Source organism: Amblyraja radiata, chromosome 1 (genome assembly GCF_010909765.2).
Source record: "Amblyraja radiata isolate CabotCenter1 chromosome 1, sAmbRad1.1.pri, whole genome shotgun sequence".
NCBI classification, from domain to species: Eukaryota; Metazoa; Chordata; class Chondrichthyes; order Rajiformes; family Rajidae; genus Amblyraja; species Amblyraja radiata.
In genome coordinates this window covers 143684386-143709177 of record NC_045956.1, presented here as the reverse complement: position 1 = coordinate 143709177, position 24792 = coordinate 143684386, and the positions used below count along the sequence as shown (strand labels likewise).

At 40.4% G+C, this 24792-nt stretch overlaps 1 protein-coding gene and 1 long non-coding RNA gene across 10 annotated transcripts in view; both read left to right on the top strand.

Annotated features, from left to right (window-relative positions):
- Positions 1-24792, top strand: part of celf4 (CUGBP Elav-like family member 4) — a 1189269-nt gene that overhangs the window by 217319 nt on the left and 947158 nt on the right. The gene's annotated exons all lie outside the window — the stretch shown is intronic.
- Positions 8395-22112, top strand: LOC116980201. The gene is made up of 3 exons (XR_004413898.1): positions 8395-8513; positions 18373-18375; positions 22102-22112. It is a non-coding gene; the product is annotated as an uncharacterized LOC116980201 (long non-coding RNA).

Sequence of the window (24792 nt, the reverse complement as noted above, 5' to 3'; positions counted from 1 at the left end):
TAATTTTCCTGAGTAATATAGAGGAGAAATATTTATTAAGGAACTTGCCCATCTCCAATGGTTCCATGCATAATGTTGAATTTGGTCTTTGAGGAACCCTATTCTCTCCCCTGTAAGTTTTTTACCATTAACATACATAAAATCTCCATGTATTCTCTTTACCCTAATTTCCATTGGCACTGCTGCTTTCTATTTAATGCCCATACCCCCCAAACAATATCCAAAATGGCATGCTTGTTTTTGAGGGAATGGCTACAGGGAATTTCTGCACTCTGCCCATTGCCTTTATCTTTCCTGGTGGTCACCCAGCTTCTTTCTCCCTAGGTGTGATCACCTCTCTGAAACTCCAACCTATGATACAGTTAACATCCTGGATGATCCTAAAGGATCCAGCTCCAGTTCAAATTCCTTCAAGCAGTCTGTCAAGAGATGCAACTGGACAAACTCCCCGGAATGCTGGAAAATTCCTTGATTTTCCATATCCTCCAGGGCGAGCATACCATTGCCCTAACAGCCATTCCGACTGTACTAAGATGAAAGAGAAAGGTTATAAAGACCTTACGTTATCTTACCACCACATTCTGCTCCGTTTCTTTACTGAAACCTCTCAAGTTCAAACCTCAAATTATATGGAGATATTTGGATGAGCCAGACATGTCACAAAAAAAGAGAGATAAAGAGATTATGAGATAAAAGGAAGGAATTCAAGAAGGTATAGTAATGTTTCATCAATTACAATTGGGAATTCACACGTCTGGAAATGGGACATTTTTTAGGAGGCTGACAACTGGATGGGGGTTATTGCAATGAAGCAGCGGTCCTGGCGGTATTTGAAAACAAGGATGAGATTTTTTTAATTGAAACATTGTGGGATCATAAACTGATTACATAAATAAGTAAGGGTATTGGATGACTTTTTGGTGCAAGCAATGCAATGGGGTCTAAAGTATTGGATGCTTTCAAGGTCTCAAGAGAAAAACTGAAGAGGAATCATGACGGAGATATATGAAAAACATGGATGAGATTTTCAATATATACTGTAAGTTAAGACAGGAACAGATCTGGCAATGTTACTGGGTGGAACTGTACAGTCAAATTAATAGAATGGATATATTATTAGAAGCTATTTTGGGTCAGTCAGAAAGCTGGGTTGGGAATGACTTGTTTCAATCTGAGGCAGTATCAGAAGAGAGTTCACTTTCAATTATTTACCTTTTCATGTATGATCAAAACAATTACTGGATTTTATTTGTAGGAAAGAACTGCAGATGCTGGTTTAAATCGAAGGTAGACACAAAATGCTGGAGTAACTCAGCGGGACAGGCAGCACCTTTGGAGAGAAGGAATGGATGATGTTTCGGGCAGGGTCTCGACCCGAAACGTCACCCATTCCTTCTCTCCAGAGATGCTACCTCTCCCGCTGAGATACTCCAGCATTTTGTGTCTACCGGATGTAATTGTCTTTGTACTGATTTGTGCTTCAAAATATTCAATCTTAGCGCTGCCACCCTTCAGCTATTGCCTATATTAATTTCTCTTTCCACATTCAATTATATCTTCAGGGTTTTTTTATTAATGGATTCAAAATAAGTTATTGAGCTTTCAAATATTTATTTTAAAAATCTGGTACGACATGGTTATTAAATTGTGAAAAATTTGGACAATAGCATAAGTGCTTTGCTTTGACAGGATAAGGCAAGATAAATAAGGTTTTGCCAATGGAAGGATTTCAAGTGCTGATGCAATCAATGCAGCAGATGCAAACAGAAAATGGTTATCACCAATTCTGGCAAAATTTCTCTTAACAAGCACCACTTGAGCAACTGCCAAGTAATTGCAACTCGGCAGGCTGCAGCAGATTGAGTAGAAAATGACCTATTTCTGCTTTGAAACGGTACATATCAAAAAGGGCTCATTCACAGATGAATATTTCATAATTTAAAAAAAATTGCAGAGAAGCAGGATAGCCGGGGTTGCAGTGCGATGATATCACAATATCAGAAAGGCATTTTCATGAAATCTTCCAGGTTCATTTATTCCTGCTTCTGTTGTTCAAGATGCTATTCTTTTAGAGAATAATTGGTTTGATTCACATAAAATCTCAAATAAAAATGAATCTGTTCATAGTCTATTGTCTCTTCTGAACCTGATAAACATACTAAGGTGGGGCTGAAAGAACCACGAATAAGTATGGGAAAGAAATCAGTGAAGCTCTGAAAAATAAAGGCCAAATGTTTTGTGGGTAGAGTGGATGTATCTTCATAAGGGCCCATTTTGTTCTGCTTGACCAGTCCGTTTTTAATAAAAAGAAAAGAGTTAGATTGTTGTCATAATGTAACGGGAGACAAGGTAAAGTTTTGCTCCATCTGCCTCATTCCATTTTCTAGCAATGGTAAGAATTCTAATAATATTCTTTTAATTCTCAGGGTGCTTGTTAAAACCTGAGATCAAAAGTGAAAGAAGTGTAAATAGGTTACTCTTTTGATTTCAATGCTTGACTTATAATTCTTCTGAATCAATCAAGCATAATGGAACCCAGTCCAACTCACTAACATTCAATGTTCCTCAGAGACTCAGCTGCTCAGTGAAAGCCAAACATTATTTTTGCATCTTACGTTCAGTATAAAAATAAGCCGTTTCTCACCTAGAATTAGATTATAGAAACAAAAATTGTATTAATACAGTGAATGCAAAATTGCCTGAGCTATGCAAAGACAAAATGGACAGAGTCATGTCAAAGAATCAGAAGGATAAAAATGGACATGACACAAGAAAAAAAAAGAGCTTTTGGACAAGAATCATTCCCAGGACATGAACATTATCAGCATGGCTGGTATTTATTATTTATCACTTATTGTCCTGAAAGGGAAAGTAAGGAATTGGGAATGGTTTCCTTGTGTGCATGTGCTAAATGTGCAGAGTAGTAGCAGCTGCACATGGAACTCCATTTCCAAAACTGGGTACATAAGACGATCAGACAGAGGAGCAGATTTAGACCAATCATCCATCAAGTATGCACTGCCATTCGATCATGGCAGATCTATGTTTCCCTCTCAACCCCATTCTCCTGTCTTCCTTCTGCAACTGACCATTTGAACAAATAATGAAAGGCCTAGAGAGAGGGGATGTGGGAGAGGATGTTTATAATAATGGGAGGGTCTAGAACCATAGGGCACAGCTTCAGATTAAAAGGATGTACAGTACCTCTGGAATGGAGATAAAGAGCAATTTCTTCAGCCAGAGGGCGATTAATCTGTGGAAATCAGTGCCACAGACGGTTATGGAGGCCAAGGCATTAGGTATTTTTAAAGCAGAGATTTATAGGTTCTTGATTAGTAAGGGTGTCAAAGATTACAGGGAGAAGGCTAGAAATTGGGGTTGAGAGAGAAATATAGATCAGCCATGATTGAATGGCGGAGTAGATTTGGTTGGCCAAATTGACTAATTATGCTTCTATGTCCCATGGTCTTATTTGTGCCATATGACTAAGGACAAATCTCCATTCAGAGTTTCGACCTGACGAGGATATAACAAACCAGGTTATCAAACTCTAGTGAGAAGAACTCAAGTTCTCCTAATTATTAATCCAGGCCTTTGAGATGTTCAATTTCAGTAACACCACTGTGACACCATATATCACCTGAATGACATTGAACAGACTGAGTTCTTGAGAGGAAGCATAAAACAATACTGTGGAATGTGGATCCATTTACAGATCTTGTGCACTGTTAGAAAAAATCCTTGCTGTTATCCTGCCTCCTGGAATCCTGTACTGTGCCAAGGTGGAAAGTAGAAATATCTGTAATATTACTTTTCCTCATATTCGGGAGCAACAAAAAGCAGTTAAATTGCAGATACTGTCCAACTCGGGATAATAAATGGATTCCAGAAAATCTCTGGCAGCCTACAATCAACTTGTTCCACTATTGTTTGCGCTGATTTACAGCATAATTACAGCTTGCATTACTGCTGTCAATGTCAGCACTGCCGATGTGCACAAGGGCAATCTATAATTATAAAGATTCCATTATAGACCTCTATTTTGCACAGTAATATTCATAAATATATATTCAGTTAGCATATTCCTCTGTATTTTGTTCAAAGATATATAGATGTGTGATAAGAATCACTGAACAGAGTGGATAAAAATTTATTCTGCTCCCTGGCTACCCAATTACATTAACATCTGTGTTGCTGACAATTTATAAAAAGGTCAGCTGACGTAGAGTTTGAAACTTCCATTCTGATTTCCTTTAAAAAAAAAATCTTGAACGGCAGCCAGCCTTAGCATAGAGAATCAGCACAATCTTAAACCGTTGCATGAAATTATGGAAAATCATTCAAATGATTTAATGAAGGCTTCAATTGCTCTGAATTAGTTGCTATATAATTAGCATGTATGTTGATTAAATTCCTATCCAGTATACACACATGTGCATACACAGCCCTAAACCAGACATTATGCACTGGTACAATGATTGAAAAGTGAAAAAAAAAAACAGTTACATTTATATGCTGCCTTTCGTAACCATGAAATATGTCAAAGATTTAAAGCTAATGAATGACTTAAAAAAAAATAGCCTTCGCATTAATGCAATTTCCCACAAACAGCAATGTGGTAATGCCCAGATTAGCTGTTCTTAGTTATGCGCAGTGATAGATGAATATTGGCCAGGGCATCAGGGATTACACCCTTGCTCTCCTCCGGAATAATATCATGAATCTTTTACATCCACCTGGGAAAATTAATATCTTGTTTAACTATTCATCTGAAAGACAGACTCTGACAGTGCAGCACACCTATAATTCTACATCGGAGTAATTATATAACCCGATTCAAGAGTGGGATTTGAACCCATAACACAGCAAACAAGTTTTAATGTAGTAAAACCACTCAGCAGTTTCTTCCCAGCTGTTATCAGGCAACTGAATACCGTACCAACAACTAGAGAGCAGTCCTGAGCTTCTATCTACATTGGAGACCCTCAGACAATCTTTAATCGGACATTTACTGGACTATATCTTGTACTAAATGTTATTTGCATTATTCCCTTTATCATGCATCTGTACACTGTGGACAGCTCAATTGTAATCATGTATTGTCTTTCCACTGACTGGTTGGCAAGCAACAACATATTTTCACTGTACCTTGGACTAGACTAAACCAAACAAAGTGTTTCAGCTGAGTGTTGTGAAACAAAGCACCAAGGATCTAAAGTGTGCTCAAACTGTTAGGTTTTAAAGAGCATCTTGACAAAGGAAGGAGAGATTTTGGGAAGAAATTACAGAGTTTAATGGCTTGAGAGCAGAAGTACAAGATGCTATTCTTTTTCCATTCACTGAATCTTTTTGCTGGTGCTGCGGTGGGGATGAGGGGGAACAAATGTATTTGCTAAATCACTTGATGGTAAAACTATAATCAGCAAGCATCTCTCTATGCGCTCCAGTTTTGATGCTATTAAAGTCAAGCCTTCTTATGACTAAAATCTAAGGAGCCTAGATTTTGTGTTAAATGTTAGGTCTTGAAAAGTTTACAGAAGATAAAGAGAGGCAGATCATAAAGGCATTTGAGAACAGCAGTGAGAATTTCGAAATCATAACTTGTTTTGATCAAGAAGTAGAAACAAGGAACTGCAGATGCTGGTCTAACCAAAAGGACACAAAGTGCTAGAGTAACTCAGCAGGTCAGGCAACATCTCCAGAGAACATGGATAGGTGATGTTCTGCTTCGGGACAATTCTTCAGACTAATCAGGACCTATAAAACCTATAAAAACATATAAGTCAAGACTAACATATAAAATTCTAAAAGGACTGGTCAAGCTAGATGCAGGAAAAATGTTCCCATGTTGGGCGAGTCCTGAACCAGGGGCCACAGTCTTAGAATAAAGGGGAGGTCATTTAAGACTGAGGTGAGAAAAAACTTTTTCACCCAGAGAGTTGTGAATTTATGGAATTCCCTGCCACAGAGGGCAGTGGAGGCCAAATCACTGGATGGATTTAAGAGAGAGTTAGATAGAGCTCTAGGGGCTAGTGGAGTCAAGGGATATGGGGAGAAGGCAGGCATGGGTTATTGATAGGGGACGATCAGCCATGATCACAATGAACGGCGGTGCTGGCTTGAAGAGCCGAATGGCCTCCTCCTGCACCTAGTTTCTATGTTTCTATGTTTCTATTGGAAGTCAAGGAGCATGTGGATAAACAAGATGTTGCTAGTTAGGGCATAGAAGATAGAGTTTTGGATAATTTCAAGCTTTCTGAGATTGGGCTGAGGAAGACAGTCCTGGAGTCCATTGGGAAACGACTTGAAGTAACAAAGGCATGGCTAGATCAGTTATGGCAGGAGCAAAAGAAAGAAAATATATATTTTGGTGAAAATGTGGACATCTAATTGAAAACTCATCTCAATCCTAAAATAGCACCAAGTTTGCAAACAGTCTGGAATAGCCAGCATTGAAAATCACTTAAAATAACAATTGATTAATGAGACCAGCAGATTAAAAGTCATAAAATTTGGGAATAAATTGGTCACTGGTGAAGAAGAACAGGTGGGGTGTAAAACCAATATTACCTGTTACTTCATGTAATTGGAAAGTCATTCAAATCCGGCCAAGAGCATCAGACCGCCAGTCCATTCCTCTTGTAACACACTGTTGTGCATTGAACAACTGAAGTATGGGTTAGAAATAAACACTACACAATTTACCCTATATTGCTATTTACTCTCAGTAATAAAGCTAAGAATATTTGCAGTCATTTAGCAAATTTGAGTTGAGAGATAGGATTTGTGAGGTTACAATGTTAAAAAAAAACACATTAAACTTATGCAATCAGTTGTTATGTAAGAATGTTGCTTTCTTTGTGCTTTGAGACTTTTCCAAATAGCTGTTCTCAGCTATTTGTATTCACTTATTGCTTACTAACTTTACAATGGGTGGCGAATTACTGCAATTTTAGTGTCCTTTAAGTGAATCAAATTGTACATGAGATTTAGTGATGTCCTGGATTGGAATGGAGCAGCTTTATAACGAGTGAGTGGTCTGTTTATAGCAGTTGTGTTGTCGGAGTTGGGAAGCTGAGCAGTCACCATGGGGGGGCTCTACAACCACAGGGCTGCAGCAGAAAACTAATGATTTGGAGAGTGTGGGACCCGTTATATAACATATGTCACTCTCCATTAAAGATGCAATGATGGCTTGAATACCATGTGACAAGTCCAACTCGATCTTAACGCTTACTTTCCAAATGAAAAAATGGAATTTCACAGAGTCAGCACGACAATCACAGAAATAAATGACACTTGACAGATTGCAAGGAATTTGCCCTCCATGTGACTATGAATTCAAAACACTTTGGTCCATTGTGAGAACTACTAATACTGGGTGCCTTTTTATACTCCTGTCTCAAAAAGTAAGTTAAAGTAGATATACTTTTTCAGGTGTGGTGTTTCGAGTCACAGAATCATACAGTGCGGAAACAGGCCCTTTGGCACTAGTTCCACCTGCCCCTGTTTGGCCCATAATCCTCTAAATCATTCTATGCCTGTACCTGTCCAAATGTCTTTTAAGGTTGATAGAATATTGCTGGCTGAGATGTTGGAATAACTAACTCGTATTCTTTGGATGGTATCATGGGACATCCTAAACTCAGTGTTTCAAAACAAATTAGCCCAAGCAAGACTGTGTTTACACTTGGATCTCCAAGCTCAATGTTCCCTCTTTCTCATTTTCAGTCTTTGTTATTATGCTGTGTTACACAATACCTTTCTGCACAAGGCTGCTGACACCTAAATTGTCTAAACCAGCCAACACATGGAACTGGAAAAATACTATCACCTGAAAATAACAAACTGAAATACTGTTTAACCAAATCCTCCGAAGGAAAAGTGAATCAATAACAGCTTCTTCATCTCCTATAAATAAGGTCTTGATTCGACCGACAGCTATGCTTGCATGGCTGCCATTAGACTCCTTAAACAGATATCAGCAGACAGAGAAAAGCATTCAAAGATGTGGTCCAAGCTACCCTGAAGATGTGTAACATCCCATTGTCTCTTGAGAATATCTGGCCCATGACCACACAAGGCAGAAAAAGAGCATGAGGATAGACACAAAATGCTGGAGTAACTCAGCGGGACAGGCAGCATCTCTTCAGCATTTTGTGTCTATCTTCGGTTTTCAAGAATCTGCAGTTCCTTTCTACAGAGAAAGAACATGGATGGATAACCTCGAGGCCATGAACTTGGAGCCCACAGAAGCCTTGTGTAAGCAGCATGCACTCCTTCACAAACTATACCTGCTCACAGAGTGATACAGTGTGGAAACAGGCCCTTCAGCCCAACTTGCCCACATCGGCCAACATGTCCCGGCTACACTAGTCCACCTGCTGACGTTTGGTCCATATCCCTCCAAACCTGTCCTATCCATTTACCTGTCTAACTGCTTCTTAAATGTTGGGATAATCCCGACCTCAACTACCTCATCTGGAAGCGTGTTTCGTACATCCACCACCCTGGTCTACCAGACCACCTCTTGCCCTATCGAGAGAACAGTTTGTAGTTCCTAAATTGAACTCAATAGCCACCTTAGGATGAAAGCAAGTAATTGTAAATCATAAGGCACTATCTAAGAAAAAAACTGTAGGGCACAGTCAGCATTTACAGAATTTCATTATCTCTCACTTTCCATGGGAACATAAAGCCAAAAGTAGTCCACTCAGCCCATCAAATTTATTCTGCTCTACTTATGATAATAACTATCTGCATTTAAAATTTTTACCCAGATCTCTTGATACTTTAATTCAGTCTTGAAAATGTTGACTGAACCCAGTTTCCACAACTTTTTGTAAGGAGCTCTCAATTTCACTCCCAAATGGCTGATTTAAATTTTAAATATGCGTTCTTGTGTTCAGGATTAATTCAACAGAGATTATAAATTCATTAGATGTGAATGGGGCAACACCTATTGTGTTCCTTCATTACCCTTGAACTGATGATCTTGCTAGGCCATTTTAGAGAGCAGTTAGAACACACATTATGACCTTATCACGCACATTGTTGTTGGTCTTGGAGACGCAGAGAAGCCTATCAGATAAAGTGGACGGGTTCCCTTCCTCGGGAGAACATCAGCAACCCTGATTGCTTTTCACGATAATCTAGTATGTGCAGTGTCACTATTATGATAATAGATTTTAAGTTACTTAAATAATTGAGTTTAGATTCCTCAAATGCCTAGCAGAGTTAGATGTAAAAATAGTGCAAGGAAAAATTCTTCTTTCATGGATTGCACATAAGAGATTCAGAAAAAACCCATCTACCCATGTTTCGAAATTTCTACACAAATCCTTTTACAGATTAGCAACTTTGGTTAGAAAATTCCAGTAATGTCAAATGCCATTTTGGGTGAAAGCACAGTTATTCAATGGACACGGATACAAAAGCAAAATATTTCAGCTGGTGAAAATTTGAAAATAGACTATAAAATACAAGGAAAACTTAGTAACTTAGGCTTATATTTGCTTTTTAAGGAGAGGGAAACAGTGTTAACATTTCAAGTCAATGGAGTTTTGTTAGAACAAACAAAACTCAGAAAGTAGAAATATGAAAGAATCTTCTTGCATTGGAAAATCTATGGTGAATTTAATCCCAAATCCATGTTGATAGAAAGCCGAGCTGCTAGTAGCTCATAGTACATGGTTGTAATAATAGGTATCAAGCAAACATTGCGGATTTTGATAATATTATTTAAATAGTATTGTTTGAAAGTGTTTAGAAACTAGTGAGGAGATTTCCCTGAAATTGATCTATTGTGAGTTTATTTAACTGTTTTCAGCAATGCGTCTGAGTCTTATTCGTCTGTGGAGGACCCTTTTCGGGCCTTGCATGTTAATTATATATAAAATGTTTTTCATGCATAAAATTAGCTTAACTGCAGTCAGACTCCAACTGCAAAATAGGTCTTGCCACACAATATTGCATACTGCAAAGCATCTTAGCTTGCAGTATTCCCACATCAAAGTTAGGAGGCCCGAGTTCACACAATATGACTGCACAACAGCTGGGATGAAGAAGGATTTGCTTTCTTTCAGATGTCCATTTAACAAGGGAATTACACTAACCTATTAGTGGCCAGAATATGTTCAGAGATGGCGAAGTTGATGATGTTCAGTACCAAACCAGCAGAGTGTGGGATGTGAACGGCAGCTTTTTCATTTTGCCCAAACGTTGTGGTGTGTGGATTCTTGGCTCATCATCTTGGCTACCTGGCAAATGGGTGGAATGGAATGAAAACAAACATTGCCAATTCAGTAACTAGGCAGCTGGTGACTCCAATTAGCAGAATGGTTCTTTTCCATTTGCCTCATGGGCTTCTCTGTTATCAGGCAACTGAATCATCTTACCACAACCAGAGAGCAGACCTGAACTTCCACCTACCCCATTGGTGACCCTTGGAGTCCAGTGACGGAAATCCCGGAGAGGCCAGGGGGGGGGACGTACCCCCTCTGTTTTGAGATCCCCCCCCCCCCCCCTATTTTTTGTAATCCGGATTTTAAATCCCGGTGAAATCTCCGCTTTCCGCGAGACAGTGGACATTCTAATCTGCTGATTGGACACATGCAACAAAAGCTTTTCACTGTACCTCGGTACATGTGACAATGAACTAAACTGAACTGAACTGAACTTTAGCAGAAACTCAGAAGCTGGATTGAAAGTGGCATCTTTGTCAGTGTCCATTCCCCTAATTGTCCATTGAGCAGGCTCTGTTCATCCCATTTCTTAACATTTGAATCTTGACTCAAGAGGTGAGGAGGTTCTGTTTTACAGAGAAATAACTTCTTTAGCCTTGCCCCAACGTAAAAACTCCAATCTTCAGAACACGTATCCACACAACCCGGTTACATTCAATCCTCTTGCAGTCATATTGCACTTCTGGATAAATAAGATGTTATTGTGGGAACTTGGGTGGCACAGTGGCACACCAGTGACATTGCTGCCTTGCAGAGCCAGAAACCCGGGTTCGATCCTGAATACAGGGCCTACAGGATCCCGCTCCAGTTGCCTCCACATTCCAAAGATGTGCAGATTTGTACATTATTTGGCTTCTATAAATGGGCCCTAGTGTAGGATAGAACTGGTGTACGGGTGGTCGCTGATCAACGTGGAATCAGTGGGCCGAAGAGCATGTTTCTATGCTGCATCTCTAAATTAAACTAAACTTCAGTCCATCAAAGGCTTTCTTTCCTCGTCACGGTTAATCTTTCCTCCAACAATAAAAGAAAAAAGACCTTAAATTATCCACATCCTACTGTTTCAAGTGTTTATTGGGATTGAAATGAGTATGTGCAATTTGCAGATGCAGGAGATGGCAGATGCTGAAATCTGAAGCAAAAGGTAATCTGCTGGAATAATTCAGTAGTCAAGCAGCATCTGTGGAGAAAAAGGGATGGTCGGAATTGCAAATTGAACCGTCCTCTCCCAAAAATGTAACAAGGCACAAGGGATTGTATTTTCAAACACTGACCTAAAGAGCTTGTTTAGCTTGAATGTTGCCCAAGTATTAATGAGAAAGCTATTAACATTTATTGTGATGACCTTGTTATATATATATATATATATGCCTAATATAAGATGCAGGCTTTCAACCTTCTCCAAAGAATCAAAATAATTAACTGAAATGGGAGTGAGCTTAACCTTTTCACAAACTGGGATCTCCATGAAAAGCCTTTAAAACCTTTTACTTTATTGCCTGAGTTGTTTGGCATGATGAGCAATAATTAGTATTTAGCAAAGTTTCTAGATCAAGTTACAGATTTCAAGTATATTGATTGTAATTCCTTCACATAAATATGCACTAATATATTTTAATTTATAGATTTTTTTTTCTTCTTATTTTGTTATATATCTTACTGTGTTATATATCTTACTGTGATTACAAACGCTATATGTTGGTGCAAGTAAGAATTTTATTGTTCTGTTTTCGGTGGTTATAGCACTGCATCAGTCTTATTCAGCTATGGAGGACCCTGTTCTATTTTGTATGTTAATTAATAACACTTACCTATAGTATTTCAACATCTAGCTCAACTATACCTTTACACTCTAATCTTAACATAATAGGTTTAGGTTTATTATTGTCATGTGTACCGAGGTACAGTATAAAGCTTTGTTTTGCATGCTAACCAAACAGATCAGATATACCATACATAAATACAATCAAGTCAAACTCAAGTGCAATAGAGAGCAAAGAGGAAGATACAGAGTGCAGAATATAATTTACTGACAGAACTGATTTTAATAGAGTAAAGCAATTGTATCGGATGATAGTAGATCTTTCTCTGGGAACAGCAAGCAAAGAGTCGCCATGCTCCGGTGCCATCTTGCAGGTCCATAAATACTTCATAAAATATTTCAAAAGAGAATTGTAAAAAGGGTGCTTTTTCCTTCTTGGCATGCTGTCAGTGGGAATTCATCATTGTGATTTACTGCTCATCCTGTTTGATTGCAATACAATTGTTTGATTGATTTATGGAAAGATAATGCAAAGAGTCCCTTCAGCCCACCAAGTCTATTATGATGATCAGTTACCTGTTCACACTAGTTCAATGTTGCTGAATTTGTGTGCACTAACATGCCAGGTGGTTCACAGAACATTGTATATCTTAATAACGCTGTTACTTTGTTTTAGTTTAGTTTCGAAATGCAGCGTAGAAACAGGCCCTTTGCCCATCAAATCTGTGCCGACCAGCTATCCCCACACACTAACTATATCCTCCACATACACTAGGGACAATTTACAATTTTACCAAGCCAATTAGCCTTTAAACCTGTATGGCTTTGGAGTGTGGGAGGAAACCTGAGCTCCCGGAGAAAACCCAGGTCAAAGGGAAAACGTACAAACTCCATACAGACAGCACCCTTAAGGGGCTGTCCCACTGTGGCGACCTAATCCGTGAGTTCAGACGAGTTTGCCCTCGATTCATACTCGCAGCATGGTCGACACAAAGTCCTAGGAGGTCTTTGTAACTCTCCTTCATGCTTGAGAGTAGTCCTCGCGTACTCGAGGCCTCAGCTAGGTCACGGCGTATTTTTCAACATGTTTAAAAATGCCCTCGAGTAAAAAAAGGTCGCCTGGACAAAATTGATACTTTTTTTACACATGGGTTTAGTCGAAGTAGGTCGTAGTAGGTCGGCATGTTGTTCGTAGGTAAACGAGGGTAGTCAAAGGTAATCAAAGGTAGTCGTAGATAGTCTTCAACATAGTCGAAGGGAGGTCGAAGGAGATCAAAAAAGGTTGTCTTCACTCTCCGCTATTTGGTGTCCAATTTTCCCGAAGCTAGTCGAAGCTAGTCTTCAACATAGTCGAAGGAGGTCTTCTACTTAGTCGAAGGAGGTCTTCAACATGCCATTTTTTTCAAACTCTCCTAAACTCGCCAATTAGGTCGCCACAGTGGGACAGCCCCTTTAGTCAGAATCAAACCCGGGTCCATGTCGTTATGAGGAAGCAACTCTACCCTTTGACCATAAATTCCATAGCACTTGGAGAGGACACCTTTCCTTCCTCCTTTTCTGAGCTTTGCGGGTGTATCATTTTGCAATGCATTGAATTATACACTACAGTGCAGTGCAATATTCAATCATTATCTTAGCTGGATCAATAGCGTGGATGTTATCATTGTTTTAGCGCCTTTACACATAAGAGGAGAAGGAAAAGATTAGCCAAGGTCACTACTACTGATCACTAATTAGTAATTATTGCTGGAAAATGTACATGCATGGATACAACGTATATGTGGGAGAAATCTAATCATTATGCCTGAGTGAGTCGAACAACTACCAATTATTACTGTCTAGTTTCACACATAAAAAATAGCTAGAGCTTATTGAGATCCATGGGCTCAAACAAGAAAATGCCACACAGTGTAACAGCATTGTTTGACTAACTAACATCTTCCAATTCCCAAACCGGTTTCTGATATTCCAACCAATTATAGCCAACAAGAGAGCAAAAAGATTGAAATATTAGAAGTTAAAATAAATATTATAACAATAATCCTTGCAGTTTGGTGCAATCCCAAAGTTGCAGGTTAATTTGTTTTGGTTCAGCCTGTCTGTCCGCTGAGCTCCATGTCGGCACCACTTTACATTTACAAACAAAAATATCTATTGCTGGTGAAATGTATCTAAATTCTGTCAATAAATGCCAGCTAATGTGTTGCTTGATTCTCTTTGGTCTGACAGAGCAATTACATGGAACATCCAGAGAAAGGAAATAATAGTTGGGATTTGTATAACCTATAGATCTGCGCCTAAATACAGAAGCAATGCTTGAGCATTATGAATGAATCCAATGTGTAGCATCAGATCATGATAAGCAACCTTGAATCTGCCACAGAAATTTGTCATTGTGTGTAAGGCTAGTAATGGGAACAGCGTTAGTTGCAGATGACAATTCCCTGGCCCTATCTTCCCCCATATTGAAATGCACATATAATAAAACCTATATTGTCAGCTGTCAGATGTTCTGTAATTATTTGCTCTAAGTCATCTCAAAAATACATTTAAATGCAATAAAACGTATCCAAATGCAAGCCTTAATAGTCCTAGAGTCATATGAGGTGGAAACATGACCTTTGGCCCAACTTGCCCATGCTAACCAACATGTCCCATCTACACTAGTCCCACCTGCCCATGCTTGGACTTTAACCCTCTAAACCTATCCTATCCATGTACCTGTCTAAATGTCTCTTATTTGTGATAGTACCCCCTCCAGCAACTCATTCCATATACCCACCACCCTTTGTGTAAAATGCTTTCTTCTCAGGTTCCTATTACATCTTTTTCCCCTCACTTTAAACCAGTGACCTCTGTTTCTTGATTCCTCACCTTAAACCGATGTCATCTGGTTCTGTAGTTCTCTATGAGATGAACATTCCTGAAGAACAAAACTCCTATGAGTTCCAATTTCATTCTGTTTCAGAGCCTATTCACACATATATTCACTTTTGCTGCATTTTTTCTTGATGTCAATTTTTCTGCAGTCTTAACCAGGTAATCAAAAATTATATGCTCTGGCGTCTGGGTGAGAATTGGTACAGCTGTTACATGATTTTACTTGAAACAAATACTATAAAGATCAAAACAATAGGCGCCTAACAGAAAGATTCCCAAAGTCTAAATTGCAGACAAAGAGAAACTTGCCCTTATATTAGGCCAGAGATACAATGTTAATCACTAATCCTGTTTCTGAACTGGGAAACCACATTCTTCACAGTGTAACATGGAAACATAGAAAATAGATGTAGGAGTGGGCCATTCGGCCCTTCGAGCCAGCACGGCCATTCAATATGATCATGGCTGATCATCCAAAATCAGTGCCCCAGTCCTACTTTCTCCCCATATCCCTTGATTCCATTAGCCCTAAGAGCTAAATCTAACTCTCACTTGAAAAAGATTGTTTTGAATTCCACCATATTATGGTCACTGTTGCCCAAGGGGCTCTGCACAACAAGATCGCTAACTACTCCTTCCTCATTACACAATGCCCACTCTAGGATGGCCTGCCCTCTCGTTGGTTCCTCTACATATTGGCTCATCCCATATACCTTCCAGGTAATCCTCCTCCTCAGTATTGTTACCAATTTGGTTGGACCATATGTAGACAGGTTGTTTGGTGCATTCATCACATGGGTTTAGAATGTGGAATTGAACATAATTTAAATCAGCACATTCCCTTGGTGCCCTGCCAGCCTGTGAGAAATAGCAACTTCTATTCTTGTAATAGGTTTGTCAACTTTATGACATCCCAAAACACCGTAGCATCAATGAAGTATTACTGCTGGGCACTTCTGGTTGATTTGCAGAAAGCTTGTCAGTGATGTGACAATTTTGGTGATGTTGATTAAGGATAAATTAAGGATAAATAAATATTGGCCAAAACACCAGGATTCGTTTTTTATGCTTTATCTGAATGAATAGGTTTAATGGAAGCTCAGACTTGGAGCAAAAATAAAGTGGTCTTTTATTCAGCTTCTTATGCAATGGCTTGTAATTGATTAAATTGAAAAAAAAAATTTAATACTAGGTGTTATGGGATTTCTTTTAAATCAGGTTTACACCTGTATTTGGAAAATCCAACAAAAACTTCACAATTATTGTGCAGTCAGCAAACAGCAGACACTAAGTTTGCACGATTTAAGCAAGATGTTGATTTTTTTTTTCAAAACATTGGCAGATGAAAAAGGAGGGTTTTTTTCAACAGCAACTGTTATGGGAACTCAGGGATCCAAAAAGTAATTATGTTGAAGCCACAAAGATGACGGGTTTGTTTTGATGTGCACCAAATACATTATCACCAAATACACTGTTTGAAGTTCTACATGATGAAAGACGAAAAGACAGAGAGAAAGCAAGCTCCGATGCTGTACCGGGGACTTAAGAGACTTCAGATGTTGGAAACCCAAACAATAAACAAATTGCTCGGAGAACTCAGCGGGTCAGGCAACACTATGGAGGGAATGGACAGATGACGTTTCGAGGCAGGACCCTTCTTCCGACTGATGCTGAACCGCATTTATCTGCTATTTTGCCATTAAACTTCTATGCAGGCCATAGCAGCCCAGTGACAGCCAAAGAGAGGTTTGCTGTCCTTTGTCAGCTTCTTCTTCTTCTTGCATATGGCGTGCACAGCCTATAGTTGTAGGACAACTTGTTCTATTTGATCTTATTTGATTGTGCACGCCAGGTTGATTGCATTCATTGAAACAGGGCGGATCACGTGAAGGTTGCAATCTCCCACCCCTTTTGTCAGCTGTTATACATTCAATTGTTCTGTTAAAAGAAAGAAACTTGTATTTGAAAAGAAACTCTGGAGAACATGGGCCAGGACACATCTTCAGACAGGAGAAGAGTCCCGACCCAAAACATCACCAATCCATGTTCTCCACAGATGCTGCTTGACCCACTGAGTTACTGAGGCATTTTGTGGCTTTTTCTTTAAATCACCATCTGCAGTTCCTTGCATCTCCTTTGAATAGGAACTATTGTATAGTAAAACCTCCCAAATGAGCTTGATGCCTTTAAAAACAAGTTGTAACAAAATAATATTTCCAAAGTAGCTCCAGAAATGATGTGTTCCAATCTATCCTTGCAGCCAAGTAGAGCCCAGCTCAATCATTAATCAGTGGAAACGTTAACACGTCACTGATGTACTGAGGAAGGAGAGGAAAGAGTTTGTGTACTTTGTGCACATTCTCCCTAAAACTGAGGTATAAATTAATATAATCCACAGATATGGGGAGAAGGCAGGAACGGGGTACTGATTGGGGATGATCACCCATGATCACATTGAATGGCGGTGCTGGCTCGAAGGGCCGAATGGCCTACTCCTGCACCTATTGTCTATTGTCTATTTGCTTCCCTGCCTAATAACTATCCTGCAGTTGTTTCACGTGGCAGTCAATCTATTTAATGTTGTAGGTTTCAGATTTTTCTGCAGAACAGCTAAACATTTCAAATTGTTGAAGATATGCACAAATGCAAAGATTACTAATGTGCACAGAGATTCTGCTATTGTTAACAAATCACAAAGGACATGAAGGAAATGTTATTACAAAGATGATACGCAGAACAAAAGGCTGCACTATTAATCAAACTTTTTAAAAATGCAACTGAGAATTATTTTATAAAGCATTAATTGTATTTCTTTAAACTTTACATTTTAGACTTTAAAGTTTAGAGATACAGTGCGTAAGCAGGCCCTTCGGCCCATTGAGTTTGCGCCGACCAGTGATCACCCCGTACACTAGCAATATCCTACACACTAGGGCCAATTTTACAATTACAGATGCCAATTAACCTATAAACCTTTGAAGTGTGGGAGGAAACCAGAGCCGCCAGTGAGAACCCACGCAGGAACGGAGAAAGAACAAGCTCACACAGAGAGCACCCATAGTCAGGATCAAACCCGGGTCTCTGGCGCTGTAATGCAGCAATTCTACCACTGCGTCACTGTGCCACCCTAAATACAGTTTCAATACAGCTGTCAAAAAGACTTCAAGTGTTCAAGTTCAAGTGAGTTTATTGTCATGTGTCCCTGTATAGGACAATGAAATTCTTGCTTTGCTTAAGCACACAGAAAATAGTAGGCATTTACTACAAAACAGATAAATGTGTCCATATACCATGATATAAATATATACACACATGAATAAATAAACTGATAAAGTGCAAATAGCAGAAAGTGGTTATTAATAATCAAAGTTTTGTCCGAGCCAGGTTTAATAGCCTGATGGCTGTGGGGAAGTAGCTATTCCTGAACCTGGTTGTTGCAGTCTTCAGGCTCCTGTACCTTCTACCTGAAGGTAGCAGGGAGATGAGTGTGTGGCCAGGATGGTGTGGGTCTTTGATGATACTGCCAGCCTTTTTGAGGCAGCGACTGCGATAAATCCCCTCGATGGAAGGAAGGTCAGAGCCGATGATGGACTGGGCAGTGTTTACTACTTTTTGTAGTCTTTTCCTCTCCAGGGCACTCAAATTGCCGAACCAAGCCACGATGCAACCGGTCAGCATGCTCTCTACTGTGCACCTGTAGAAGTTAGAGAGAGTCTTCCTTGACAAACCGACTATCCGTAATCTTCTCAGGAAGTAGAGGCGCTGATGAGCTTTTTTGATAATTGCGTTAGTGTTCTCGGACCAGGAAAGATCTTCAGAGATGTGCACGCCCAGGAATTTGAAGTTCTTGACCCTTTCAACCATCGACCCGTTGATATAAATGGGGCTGTGGGTCCCCCTCCTACTCCTTCCAAAGTCTACAATCAGTTCCTTGGTTTTGCTGGTGTTGAGGGCCAGGTTATTGCGCTGGCACCATATGGACAGTTGCTCGATCTCCCTTCTATATTCTGACTCATCCCCATCAGTGATACGCCCCACAATAGTGGTGTCGTCAGCGAACTTGATGATGGAGTTCGCACTGTGGTTGGTTACGCAGTCATGGATATAGAGTGAGTACAGCAGGGGGCTGAGCACACAGCCTTGAGGTGCTCCCGTGCTGATTGTTATCGAGGCTGACACATTTCCACCACTGTGGTCTGTGGATGAGGAAGTCGAGGATCCAGTTGCAGAGGGATGCGCAGAGACCCAGTTCTGCGAGTTTGGTAACCAGTTTGGAGGGGATGATTGTGTTGAATGCCGAGCTGTAATCGATGAATAACAGCCTGACATATGAGTTTTTGTTGTCCAAGTGGTCCAGTGCGGAGTGGAGGACTAATGAATATCAAAGATTTAGGAATCACATGAGCATGAATTTAGGTTTATGTTTTTTTATTGTTACATAATAATAATAATAATAATAATAATACATTTTATTTATGGGCGCCTTTCAAGAGTCTCAAGGACACCTTACAAAAATTTAGCAGGTAGAGGAAAAACATGTAAGGGGAATGAAATAAATAGTAGAGACATGACTAGTACACAAAGTAAAGACAGAATTCAATTCAAAACACAATATGAGGCAATTAATGCACAGATGAAAAGGGAGGGGGACGTGGGGCTAAGGATAGGCAGAGGTGAAGAGATGGGTCTTGAGGCGGGACTGGAAGATGGTGAGGGACACGGAATTGCGGATCAGTTGGGGGAGGGAGTTCCAGAGCCTGGGTGCTGCCCAGGAGAAGGCTCTGTCCCCAAAACTGTGGAGGTTGGACTTGTGGATGGAGAGGAGACCGGCTGATGTGGATCTGAGGGACCATGAGGGTTGGTAGGGGGAGAGGAAGTCAGTGAGATATGGGGGGGGCAGATGGTGGAGGGCTTTGTAGGTGAGGAACAGTGAAAAGCTTTGTTTTGCATGCTATCCAAACAGATCAGATATACCAAACAGAAATACAATCCATTCAAACAGTAAATTCAGAACATTTCTGAGCATTGGTTGTGAATCATTGCGCATATTTACATTTGACTTAGACTTAGTTCCTCCCACATTGTTGAATGCATTGGGCAGCAAGCTTTCACCATTCTGATCGGTTATGTGCGACGTCTTCCACCCTCGATAGGCTTGCGTCCCGGGCTTCCAAATCCTTCTGGAATGTTCGCCTCCATGTGAGTTTTGGTCGGCCTCTTTTCCTTCTTCCATCAGGTTGCCATGTCTTTGCTATCTTAGGTGCACGTTCTGGTGACATTCTGAGTACATGTCCTGCAAATTTTATCCTGCGTACCTCCATGTCCTGGCTGAAAGGCTTTGTTACAGTTTCACGGTAGATCTCCTCATTTGTGATGTGGTCTCTGTAGCTAGTCTTCCGGATCTTCCTCAAGCAGTGTTGTTGGAATGCATCCAATTTCTTTTTCATCTTCACAATGATTTTCAATGTCTCACTGGCCTAGAGGACAGTAGGGAGGACCATGGACTGAAAGAGCTTGACTTTTAGCATCTTGGATATCCTGCCACAAACCATGTTGGCTGCATTCGTCTGAAGACTGATGCAACTTTACCAATTCGGGAGTTGATGTATAACCATATAACCATATAACAATTACAGCACGGAAACAGGCCATCTCGGCCCTACAAGTCCGTGCCGAACAACTTTTTTCCCTTCTAGACCTCTACATCTCCATCTACTGTGAACATGCTGCCATTTGCATTTGATACCTCTGTAATTTAGATTGTGGAAGACAGCCTCCTGCATCATCATCTTCTGTTTACTTCCTGCTTACTTTATCGGTGTGTAGGACCCACAGAAAGGTTATAAAAGGACCTAGCATCAGCAATGTAAAACTAGAACACTTTGCGCCACACTGCAAGGTATAGAAGCATCGAATATAAAAGCACCTCCAACCACTAAATCACCTGAGGCTCAGCCACATGCGCCACAGATAAAAATCAGCTGCAAATTGCTTGGTGACCATTGATGGTTAAATTACCATAAATTCATAAAGTGTTTCAAGTTTTATCTCCCTCTTTGTCCCTCCCCCCATCATCCATACCCCTCCATCCAGCCTTACATTTTATTCCTCCTCTTCCTTCCTTATCTGCGACCCTTTTGTTTCCTTTTTATGTCCAGACTTTGTCACTGACCCCAATCACACCCTTCACTTGTATATCCTCCCATCACTCACCAGATTTCTCCCCCTTACTCCATCAATATGAAGAAGGGCCTTGACCTGAAACATCGTACGTCCATCCCTATGCAGATGTCGCCTGAACTGCTGCTTTCCTCCAGTACTTTGTTTTTTTGCTCATGTTCTCAAGTTATTTGTCTTCCAGGGTACAAAAATCAGAATGTAAAAGATCTCAAAAATTACACTCCGCAGACAAAGCTAAAAATGTTTGTGACTTTAACAGATAAATAGAAATTTTAGATAATCCTGTGTAATATTTTAGATAATTCTGCATCTTCAAGGATACATCAAAGGACAAAGGACATTTATTGTCACGTACACCGATTGGTGCAGTGAAATTTGAGTTGCCATTTGCAGCACACCAATAAAAATACGACACAACATTAAAGAAGAATTTAACACCAAACATAAAAACATCCGCCCACAATGGTTCCCACTGTGAGGGAAGGCACAAAGTCCAGTCCTAGTCCCCTTGTTCACCCATGGTCGGGCCTATTGAGGCCTCCACAGTCACCGCAACGGCGGCCCGATGTTCAGGCCCTCTCGCCGGATGATGGAGCTCCGGCGTCGGGAATGTCTGGGACGACCGCTTCGCACCAGAGACCGTGACTCCCGAGGTCCACAGGCTGCGCTGGTTGGAGCTCCGACATTGGCGATCTCGGCGAAAGATCCCAGGCTCCGCGGTGTTTAAACGTCAGCGCTGCCCGCGATGTTGCAGTCGGCGGTCTTAGCACTCCGGAGCTTACCACATGGCGACCCGGGTAAGGCTTCGCCCGCTCCGTGATGGTGCTTCAACGCTGCGCCGCCGCCGAAGCTGGAGTTCTGGCCAGTCCCGGCAGGAAACGCCGCTCCAGTCCCGTTGGTAGGAAGGGGCGAAGATGCGGCTCGGAGGAGAGACACATATCCGACCAGGTAGGGACTGAGAAATACAGTTTCCCCTTCTTCCCCCCCCCCCCCCCAGAATGAAAATATCTCAAATATTGCACTCTGCAGACATAGGTAAAAATGTTGTAACTTGAAAAGATAAATCGAAATCTTAGATAATCCTATGTAAAATTATTACCAACTCAAATTTCCCACCACTCTCACTATCCACCACTCATTCTCTGGGTAACTCTGATCACTTTCCCCAGTCTCTGTATGCTAATGTTTACGTGCTATAGCACAACTGGAAGGGAACTACCTCATCTGAGTCAAAGATAAAGGAAGAAGCAATCTAACAGAAGCTGCTGGCACAATGGGATATTAGAAAGGAAACAAATATTGTGAATTGTATCCCACTCCTTGAACGAGAGGAATGTCTGGGCTGACACTTGAGTGTGTTACTGAGGGAATGCTTGCAAATGACTCAATAAATTAAGACCAGACTGCTATTTCAGATGCTGTAAAATATCCTCAGGCTTTATTTTAGAAAAAAACACCAGGGGAGTCATCTCCATTGTCGCGGTTGTGATTGTTTTTCTGAGCTAACACAAGTGAAACTGATATCTAGTCATGGCACTGCTGCTTTCGGGAGCTTGCTGTGAATAAATTGATTGCTCCCTCTCCTACTATACAACAGTGACTACACTGAGAGTGTTGCACAGGTTGCAAGGAACTTTGAAACATCTTGAGGCATGGGCACCATCCTTTTGACCTGTTGATGGGGTCAGTCCCAATCTCCGACATCAATGCCTTGAAAGCTATAAATATGCTTCCTTACATTCAGATCCATCTCAATCACCACAAGTCCAGTCATTTTGCTTTTCAATTGCAATCAGTTTAGAGATGTTAGAATTGGAGTTGAAACCACTTAGCTCCAATCACACTCTCCACCACACAGATTCCTAGAATAGTTTTACAAGGAAATGGAAGCACGTCGCCTCCATTAAAGTAAATCGAGCCATTGTGAGATTTATTAAGCTATTTGCATCAAGTGTGGATTCAGAGCAGACAATGAGCAAAGCAGACTGTTTGAAAAAAAATGATGTTAAGATTTTATGCGTATTTCAGGAAAGAAGTTTCGACAAGACAAAGTTCCTCATTCTCTTTACATTCACACGCAAATCACAGTCTCATTGATGTCCTCATGAAATTGAAATGGGATTTCACTGTTATGCCAGAAACTAGTCAAAATTAATCTAAATAGACTAAATTGCCAGCAAACCAACAAACCACAGTAATTTTTCTGGGAAATTTTGTAGTTTAGTTTAGAAATACAGCACGGAAACTGGCCCTTTGGCCCTATGATTCAGCACTGATCAGCAATCCGCACACATTAATACTATCCTACACACACACTAGGGGCAATTTACAGCTTTATCAAAGCCAGTTAGCCGACAAACCTGTACATCTTTGGAGTGTGGGAGGAAGCCGGAGAAAACCTATGCAGGTCACGGGGAGAATGTACGAACTCCGTACAGACAAGTACCCATGGTCAGGATCGAACCTGGGTCCTTCGCGCTGTAAGTCAGCAAATCTATTGCTGCACCACCATGCCGACTAAATTGAGGTATTACTGAAAATGATTATGTATAAAGAATAATCAGAGTTTTGTGATATTGTATTGTCAAAATAAATTAGAATTGTGTTTTTGTGTATATGGCGGTTAACAATTTGAAGGATGTGAGCAAAATTCCCCCTTTCCTTTTTTTAACAAGATTCTACCATTGCGGTTCAATCTGAGTGAGAAATTGAGCAAAATGTATCTAGGAGATTTTTACTTATTTTCTGAGTGACCAAACAAAACTACCAAGCTTAGTTCAGTGGGGCTCCCTATTTGCTGCGTAAGATGGCAGCAATCAGCCACAGTAGCTTAGATTCTATGCTTGATCTTTCAGGTAGATCAATACCTGATTTATTGGGAAAGGTTGTGCAGGCTGGACTTTATTTATAGAAAAGTACAGCATAGTGGTAGGCCCTTTCACCCACAAGGTCTGTGCAGAACATGGTGCCAAGAGAAACTAATCTTGCATATGATCCACATTGTTCCATTCCCTCCATAACAATATGCCTACCCAAAGCCACTTAAACCTAAAAGCCATCTAAAAGCCTTGTATCTGCCTCCACCTCTGTTGTGTAGGAGACTGAGGAGTGGCCTTATAGTGGTGTATAAAATCTTGAGGTCCAAAGATAAGCTGAATGCATGCAGTTTCTTTTTTCTAGGGAAGGGGAACAAAGAACTAGGGGGCATAGGTTTAAGGTGAGAGGGGAAAGATTTACAGTATATGGGGCCTGAGGCTCAGCTTCTTCACAAAGAGGGTGGCGCATAGACAGAACAAGCTGCAGGGGAAAATGATTGAGTCAGGTACAATAACAAAATTTAAAAGACGTTTGGACAGGTACAGAGATAGGGAAGATTTGGAGGAAAAAAGCCCAAACGCAGGCAAATGGGACTAGTTTAGAGGGTCATTTCGGTTAGCACGGACGAATTGGGCGTCAGACCCTGTTTATATTTTGTATTATTTCATCACTCGGTGATAACATTCTAACATTCTAATCAGCCATGCCATTCGATATCCACTGATTAGGAACGGCTAATATTACAGTGATTATAACATTCTTATTAATGAGGACATGATTACAAGAAGCAGAGTGGCGATGAAAGCCAACAAATAAAATCTTCATTATGAAAGGGGAAGCCATGGTCCGCATTAAATTTCATTCAAAAGTGTTGTGGGCACAGGATCAGTCTTCTGACTTAATGTTATT